This window comes from Triturus cristatus, chromosome 4_2, assembly GCF_964204655.1.
Source record: "Triturus cristatus chromosome 4_2, aTriCri1.1, whole genome shotgun sequence".
NCBI lineage: Eukaryota > Metazoa > Chordata > Amphibia > Caudata > Salamandridae > Triturus > Triturus cristatus.
Genome location: NC_140586.1, coordinates 876,948,871 through 876,957,746, shown reverse-complemented (window position 1 = coordinate 876,957,746; position 8,876 = coordinate 876,948,871). Strand labels below are relative to the sequence as shown.

Here is an 8,876-nt window from a genome sequence, read left to right as displayed (position 1 = left end):
AGCCGTGCATATGGGACTGCCACTCTAAAAGACTGATAACTAAGAGCCTGATTTATATGTTGGTGGTATGTATACTTCACCGCAATGGTGATGGAGTATACATACCGCCAACATAATGGTCTGCCTGCCCAATGCAGATGCGAGTAGAGCAGAGGTAACATACCCTCTCAGACTGCCCGACGGAGGATGGGCCGTCAGAAAAATGACTATAAGTCCACCCAACCAATCAGGATTGACAGTTATAGCCTTTTTTTTACTGTTCGGCACTCCCAGGCAAACCCTGGCAGTGAGGGTCAGTGAAATGCAAATAATGGTACCTCAGAATTGGAGATGACTCCCGAAAAGAAAATCCTGCATAGAAAGAGGAAGTATGCAAGAAAAAGAGGGGGACCCCTTATGCCTCACCAAGGGAGTAGGGAACTACTGACAAGTGAAAGCAAAATGTCCCTTGGTTGTTCCACAAACAGTACAAAAGAGCTTTACTCACATTAGAGTCACAAGTTCAAATGAATACCATATTACAGCCCATATAATAGACACAAAAAGTATATCATAAAACCCAAAGATGATCACAACATGTCTTTTTTATTTATTCAATACCATGTTTTATCGCAAACAATTCATAAGACTATTCACAATTACTATCTTCAATTTCATATAAAATTAGAAAAATACTTTAAAAACATAATACATTCAATACAATTAAAACAACAGTACATCACATAACAGAGAGAGAAAAAAAGACAATATATTTTGTCATTCAAAAGACATATCCATTGGAAGAATTGTATAACTAGGCCTGGATACAATATGTCCTTTTTGTATCTACAGATCCAGTTACGAATTATGTGAACGATGCATTGACACGTTTCGATGGTTGTACTGATATCCCATCTTCTTCAAGACAAAAAAATGCAAGTCTCTCTGTATTGCACTGTGAAGTTGACCTCGACCTCAATCCTGTGTAGAGCAAATACATAAAAAATATAAAAGCTATACTGTGATACATCATTATTCAGTATAGAGACTAACATCTAATACACTAATAATTGGTGCAAAGGATTTTACACTGAAAATACCCACAGCATATACCCTCCTCCTCACTGCAGAGTAAAATGTTTTATAGATCCAATCATATATGGTATTTGCATTTGTCTATCAAATGGGCTGTATTCAATACATGGACTCTATTTCAATTACTCCCCACATGTTCTCTCAAGGTATCCGCACAGATACGGATATCATTAGATGGGAACACATCAATTGTGTATCGTTCCACCAAAAGTATGATCCATAATAAATGTTGGGCCTGACTTCAATATTTACCTTATTGCAGCCTGTGGGTGCATATAATCACTTCATCCACATAATGTCCTTTTAGCCGATACTCCTAATTATACATGCATTGTTTCAAATAATCTAAAGAAAAAAAGGGGGGGGGGGTGGAGAGAACAGCCTTGGTCAGCTTGTCCCCAATAGATACGACCTTGTCTTTAAAGGTTTGGAATAAGTAGAAACCTATCTCACCTGGTAGCTTGAATAAATATCGCATGAGCTTTCTGCCCCAAAGCTTAATACCAACTATGTCGCCGCTCCCTCTCAATCTCGGATTATTCTCTTAGTTTAGATACATCTATAAAAGAGGATTCTTTTATGTATACAACAGACATATAACACTAATTGCTAACAATCCGCACAGCGGATGTGTCATTGTTGATATTTGTGATTGATCCTACCTCTATATTTAAAGAAGATCCTCTCTTTAAAAAGACGTAGCCATTGTCTATATTCAAAGAAAGGAGCCGTAAAACAATATCTGCTTGCGCCTCACATGTCTTACGTAAGACAAAAGAAAGAAAAATAACCTGTTTCAAAATCAGGAAGAATGCTCAACGTCACTCTATCTCAATAGCACAACGAGTCCCATCCCATTCTTACCTCAATCACACAGAGTCTCGGAGCCGAAAGCGGTCTCCTCGGGGGCGGGCAGACAAAGACGAAGGGAGCACGGTCGATTTAAATACCCGTTCGTTAGTCTTTGATTGGTGATAAGGGTCAAAGACCTGCGTCTAACGTGAGTTCAATTAACTCGAACTTGTTGCTCCATTCCGAGTGCTGACTCTGTCTTATTTGACCCGGAAGTGCTCCCTACACGCAAAGGGCCCAATGTCTGTGCTGAACCTTTGTCAACCGGATGCAGTAGCAGAGGCAACGCACCATTCCTGGCACCGGCTGAGTTATAGGTCGGATCAAAGAAATGCCGCGCATTTATGCCACGTATACATACAGGCATATTACGCTTTCGTATCTACAGACAGTAACAGTATAACTTTAAGTTGCTTTTCCCATTTGCCAGATTATATTATAAAAATCAGCTGAGCCAACCCTTCCAGGCACTGGCAGAGGTATAGATTGGATCAAAGGCATGCCACGCATGCACACGGACATATTACGCTTTCATATCTACAAACACTAAGGGGCAGATTTACAAGCCCCTTGCGCCCCTTTTGCGTCACTTTTAACATGGGAAAAGTGACGCAAAAGTGGCGCAAGGGGCTTGTAAATCTGCCCCTAAGAGCATAACTTTAAGTTCCTCTTCCCTTTTGCCAGTTATATTATAAAAAATAGCCAACAATATATTACAGAAAAAATTCCTTTCTTATTAGGAATTGCTTTTAGAAAAAGAAGAACTTTTTAAATCTACGATTAATTTAATCTATTACTCACTGGAGTTTAGTCCCTTATCAATAGTTTCTAAATAGCACCTGAACCATTGCTCTCGCTTCTTTCTTATCGCGCCCAAATTACCCCCTCTCCTGCTGATACTTATTTTTTTAAAGGATGAACCAACTGAACTGATTACAGTCATGGTTCATTTTAAGGAACTGGTCAGAGGGGCATTTTCTTTCTTAACCCTCAGTGCAGATTTATGTTCTAACAAACGGACAAGCAGTTCCCTGCTGGTCTCACCGACATTGCCCAAACCGCACGGGCAGACAAGCAAGTATATTACGTTCTTACTCCGACAGTTGTTACGTTTCCTGATGTAAGTGTTTTACCATTGAATGCCAAACTTTTAGCCTCAATGCAATGAGGACATATGGAGCACGTTCTACACCGGTAATTGCCTTCCGCCTTCTGTCAAGCTAGTGTAATTTGGTTCTCAGATTCAGTTTTTTTGTAAGTTTTCACAAAAGAATTGCGAATGGTCTTATTACGCCTAAATGATGAAAAGTGTTTTTTTAATTTAGTTGCCAGTCCGCTATTTAAATATTTCCAATTTCTATTAATAATATTTTTTGTTTTGTTGCTCATGCCGGAAAACTGGCTGACAAACACTATTCTCTCCATATTTTTATTCTTCTTGTCTCTGTTGACATCTAATAGTTGACCCCGGTCATAATACCTGGCCCGTTTGAAGGAATGTTTAATTAATCTTTTTGGATATCCCCTATTTTTTAGTTTCTTTTCCAAAATCTCTGTCTGAATGGTGGTAAAAATCAGTTAGGGTTGTATAGTTCCGGCGCAACCGTAAAAATTCACCAAAAGGAATATTGTCCTTTTGTGACTTTGGATGGTTGCTGCCGCACTGCAATAGTGTGTTCTTGTCGGTGGGCTTAGTAAATAGCTCAACCTGTAATATACCTTCAACATTTTTAAGACGGATGTCCAGAATATAAACACTGGTGTCACTATAATGGGCAGTGAACTTCAAGATCTCATCTCCTAGATTCAACCATTCTACGAAAAGCAGCAGATCACTGCGGGCACCGTTCTATGTGAAAATAATATCATCTATGAATCGGTGCAAGTGACATTCTCATAATATGGTGCCAATTCATTGGAAATATGAATATGTTCAAAATTACTTACATATAGACAGGCCAGACTGGGGGCACAGGTGACCCCCATGCTGGTATCCTTAGTCTGTTTGTAAAGCTTGTGCTTGAACAAAAATAAATGGGGGATGGGAGCACACTGCCTCACCTCCCAGCACAGTTCGCCCCTTAGCATTGTGGTAAATGCAGTTCACAGTGATTTCTTACTTGAATTTTAGCTGTAGTGGTTCACCAAAGTTGGTGCAGGTTAGTGCTGTGAATCTCTAGACACATGTGTTTCTGGATATTATCTGTCTTCCGTAGAGATAAAAAACGAAAATTCCTTCTGGGGTTGCTGGAAAGGCTGCCATAGTCTCTCAGGTCTCAGTACCTCTCTCTGGCGCACAGGTGCATCGCCAAGAGCTCGTCAGCTCAGTGGCTCAAGGGAGCCTTTTCAAACAAGTGGGGGATGGGAGCACACGCCTCACCTCCCAGCACAGTTCGCCCCTTAGCATTGTGGTAAATGCAGTTCACAGTGATTTCTTACTTGAATTTTAGCTGTAGTGGTTCACCAAAGTTGGTGCAGGTTTGTGCTGTGAATCTCTAGACACATGTGTTTTTGGATATTATCTGTCTTCAGTAGAGATAAAAACAAAAATTCCTTCTGGGGTTGCTGGAAAGGCTGCTTCAAAAAGGGAATGAACCAAGAGCTTTTGTACTGAGGTCCTGCACAGTGCTCCAAGGTATAGTGAACAAAACCAGGAGTGCAGTTCCTCTGGGAGAGGGGGGGGGATAAAGGAAGGGGGAGAGCGATTAGTCTCTATAGAATGCCCTCACACACCTAGCAAGGTGTCATGCTTCATCATAGGGCTGTGCTCCTCGTCGGGCCGGCGCTGCAATGCCCGACGGGCTCCCGCAGAGGGGCTCCTTATCGGAGGTCTTTTTAGAGACAGCCGTATGGGTGCGTGGGGGTAGGTGCAACAAGTGTAGTGAGTGGTAGTGAGGTGAGTTAAAATAGGTATGGTATTGCCAATCAATAAACCATTTTATTCTGGTGGTATACCAGCCTAATTAAAATCGGTGACCCTCGAGGGTCAGCTCAGCTCAGTGGCTCAAGGGAGCCTTTTCAAACAAATGGAGGATGGGAGCACACTGCCTCACCTCCCAGCACAGTTCGCCCCTTAGCATTGTGGTAAATGCAGTTCACAGTGATTTCTTACTTGAATTTTAGCTGTAGTGGTTCACCAAAGTTGGTGCCGGTTAGTGCTGTGAATCTCTGGACACATGTGTTTCTGGATATTATCCGTCTTCAGTAGAGATAAAAAACGAAAATTCCTTCTGGGGTTGCTGGAAAGGCTGCCATAGTCTCTCAGGTCTCAGTACCTCTCTCTGGCGCACAGGTGCATCGCCAAGAGCTCGTCAGCTAGTGGTTCAAGGGAGCCTTTTCAAACAAATGGGGGATGGGAGCACACTGCCTCACCTCCTAGCACAGTTCGCCCCTTAGCATTGTGGTAAATGCAGTTCACAGTGATTTCTTACTTGAATTTTAGCTGTAGTGGTTCACCAAAGTTGGTGCAGGTTAGAGCTGTGAATCTCAAGACACATGTGTTTCTGGATATTATCCTTCTTCAGTAGAGATAAAAAACGAAAATTCCTTCTGGGGTTGCTGGAAAGGCTGCCATAGTCTCTCAGGTCTCAGTACCTCTCTCTGGCGCACAGGTGCATCGCCAAGAGCTCGTCAGCTCAGTGGCTCAAGGGAGCCTTTTCAAACAAATGGGGGATGGGGGCACACTGCCTCACCTCCCAGCATAGTTCGCCCCTTAGCATTGTGGTAAATGCAGTTCACAGTGATTTCTTACTTGAATTTTAGCTGTAGTGGTTCACCAAAGTTGGTGCAGGTTTGTGCTGTGAATCTCTAGACACATGTGTTTCTGGATATTATCCGTCTTTAGTAGAGATAAAAAACGCAAATTCCTTTTGGGGTTGCTGGAAAGGCTGCCATAGTCTCTCAGGTCTCAGTACCTCTCTCTGGCGCACAGGCGCATCGCCAAGAGCTCGTCAGCTCAGTGGCTCAAGGGAGCCTTTTCAAACAAATGGGTGATGGGAGCACACTGCCTCACCTCCCAGCACAGTTCTCCTCTTAGCATTGTGGTAAATGCAGTTCACAGTGATTTCTTACTTGAATTTTAGCTGTAGTGGTTCACCAAAGTTGGTGCAGGTTAGTGCTGTGAATCTCTAGACACATGTGTTTCTGAATATTATCCATCATCAGTAGAGATTAAAAACGAAAATTCCTTCTGGGGTTGCTGGAAAGGCTGCCATAGTCTCTCAGGTCTCAGTACCTCTCTCTGGCGCACAGGTGCATCGCCAAGAGCTCGTCAGCTCAGTGGCTCAAGGGAGCCTTTTCAAACAAATGGGGGATGGGAGCACACTGCCTCACCTCCAAGCACAGTTCGCCCCTTAGCATTGTGGTAAATGCAGTTCACAGTGATTTCTTACTTGAATTTTAGCTGTAGTGGTTCACCAAAGTTGGTGCAGGTTAGTGCTGTGAATCTCTAGACACATGTGTTTATGGATATTATCCGTCTTCAGTAGAGATAAAAAACGAAAATTCCTTCTGGGGTTGCTGGAAAGGCTTCCATAGTCTCTCAGGTCTCAGTACCTCTCTCTGGCGCACAGGTGCATCGCCAAGAGCTCATCAGCTCATACTTTGGGGCAGATTTACAATAACTGGCGCATCCCTGCATATCAGCAGGAATGCGCCAGTTACTGTGCATCACGGCTCCGCCACCATGGATGCGCCGCATTTACACGGCGGCGCACCACGGGGCAAAAACGGACAGTTGCATGACGCATCTGTGCCGAAAAGGCAGCGCATTGCTGGAGTTGCGTCGCAAGCGTGACGCAGCTCCAGCAAGGCTCTGGGGTGCCCTATCTTTACAATGATGCACAATCCTTATGCCTGCTTCAAGCAGGCGCAGGGTTTTGACGCAGCATGGGCTCAAAAGTGACTGAGTGAAATCTTGAAGATTTCACTCAGCCACTTTTAGGAGGCGTTTATGCGACGGAACGACCCCCCTGCACGGGAACGCCTACTTCTGGCGCAGGGCTTAACAACGTGACGCATCTCCCAGACGCGTCACGTTTTACCTACCCCGCAGCATGGAGCTGGTTTAGCGCCGCCACTGCGTCACAAAAGTGACGCAACGGCGGCGTAAATGATGCGCAAGGGGCTTGTAAATCTACCCCATTGTTTTTAAGGACCATCGAAATGCAGGCCATAATAAAATCTTTATTGCCACCATTCAGATTTTCCTTGTCTAAAATTTATTTTATTTATTTATTTATTTATTTTGCGATTTTTACAGCGCGCAAATACCCAAAGGGTGTCTCGGCGCTTTAATGATCAAACTGAACAAGTAGGGCAGCAATTATGCGAACATCCACGTTTCGAGCTGTTTCCTGAAGCTGAGCAGTGTAGGGCATATCTTGATTCTGAGGGGAAGTGAGTTCCACAGTTTGGCAGTAGCAACTGTGAAGCTTCTGTCGCCCCAAGTGACCTTTTTAGTGCGTGGAACATTGAGGAGGTGGGCTGATGCAGAACGAAGTGTTCTGGATGTTTCTAAAGGTCTAAAAGCGTGTTTTAGGAACAGAGGGCCAGAGTTGTTAATGGCCTTGTAAGCTATGCAGAGGGACTTGAACTTAATACGGCACCTCACAGGGAGCCAGTGAAGTTTGCGGATGGAGTGGGAGATGGAGTTATGTTTGGGGATGTTAAACAGAAGCCTGGCTGCGGTGTTCTGTACCAACTGAAGTTTTTTGAGCACCTTTTCCTGGGCGTTGAGGAGTAAAGAGTTGCAATAGTCGGTTTTTGAAAATACCAGGGAAGTGATTAGGGTCTTTGCAGCCGAGATTGGGATGTAGGGTAGAAGCTTTTTAATTTTCCTGAGGGTGAAGAAAGAGGCTGAGACAACATTATTGACATGATGATTAAAAAGAAGCCGATCATCAAAGATGACTCCAAGATTTCTCACTTTAGTGACAGGTGTAGGAAGAGGGCCCAGGTCATTAGGCCACCACTGGGGGGACCAACAGGGCTCTAGTTTACCGAAGGTCATGATCTCGGTCTTGTTGGAATTCAGTTTGAGACAGTTGGCTGCCATCCAGGAACTGATGGCCAACATTCCCTGTTGGAAGTTGGCAGCCACCCTGCCTCCGTCCTGGTGTATTGAAAGGACTGACTGAGTGTCATCAGCGTAGGTAGTAAGGCTGATGCCATGTTCCTTAATCACCCTCGCTAGGTCCGACACATCGATGTTAAAAAGGGTCGGACTTAGCGAGGAGCCCTGTGGGACACCACAGGGAAGGGAAAGGGGAGATGATAGAAAGGAACCTAGTTTAACATTGTGAGAACGGTTGTGTAGGAAAGAAGCAATGAGATCCCTAGCTTTATATACAACGCCCATGGCAGCGACACGGTCGATAAGGATGTTGTGGTCGACCGTGTCGAAGGCCGCGGATAAGTCCAGCAACACCAGGACTGCCGCTCCTCCCTTGTCCATGGTGTGTCTTATCTCATCTGCTGCCGTGATGAGTGCTGTCTCTGTTCCGTGGCCTTTCCTGAAGCCAAATTGTGTATCGTCCAGAAGGTTGTGGGTGTGAATGTAGTGTGATAATTGTTGATTCATGATGTTTTCAAAAATTTTGGCTGGGAAGGGTAAGCATGCAATAGGTCTATAGCTAGCCGGATCGGTGGGATCAAGGGAAGGTTTTTTTAACAAAGGTCTAATAATTGCTTTTTTCCACACTGTTGGATAGATACCGGTTTGGAACATGTTATTGCATATGTTGGCTAAGGCTGGTGAAATTGATAACACAACCCCGAAGGTGTCATCTTGAGCGATGTTTGTGTAAAGGGCTTCAATGTTGAGGGTGACCAGGAGCTGGGTAACCCTATTGAAACCCTCTCCCTCGAAAATAGAAATAGTATGGGCTGTATCTTTCAAGAATGATTTCTGTTTATGGACCAATGGCTTTAGAAAAAGTCTGCATATTCAC

The 8,876-nt window shown here is 44.0% G+C and overlaps 1 long non-coding RNA gene across 1 annotated transcript; it reads right to left on the bottom strand.

The window, feature by feature from the left end:
• Positions 1 to 564: 564 nt before the first annotated feature.
• LOC146835308 (uncharacterized) lies at positions 565 to 2,123 on the bottom strand. Its single transcript, XR_014960415.1, has 5 exons — positions 1,939 to 2,123; positions 1,737 to 1,835; positions 1,528 to 1,633; positions 1,327 to 1,419; positions 565 to 960 (listed from the first exon to the last, which is right to left on the bottom strand). It is a non-coding gene; the product is annotated as an uncharacterized LOC146835308 (long non-coding RNA).
• Positions 2,124 to 8,876: the final 6,753 nt, after the last annotated feature.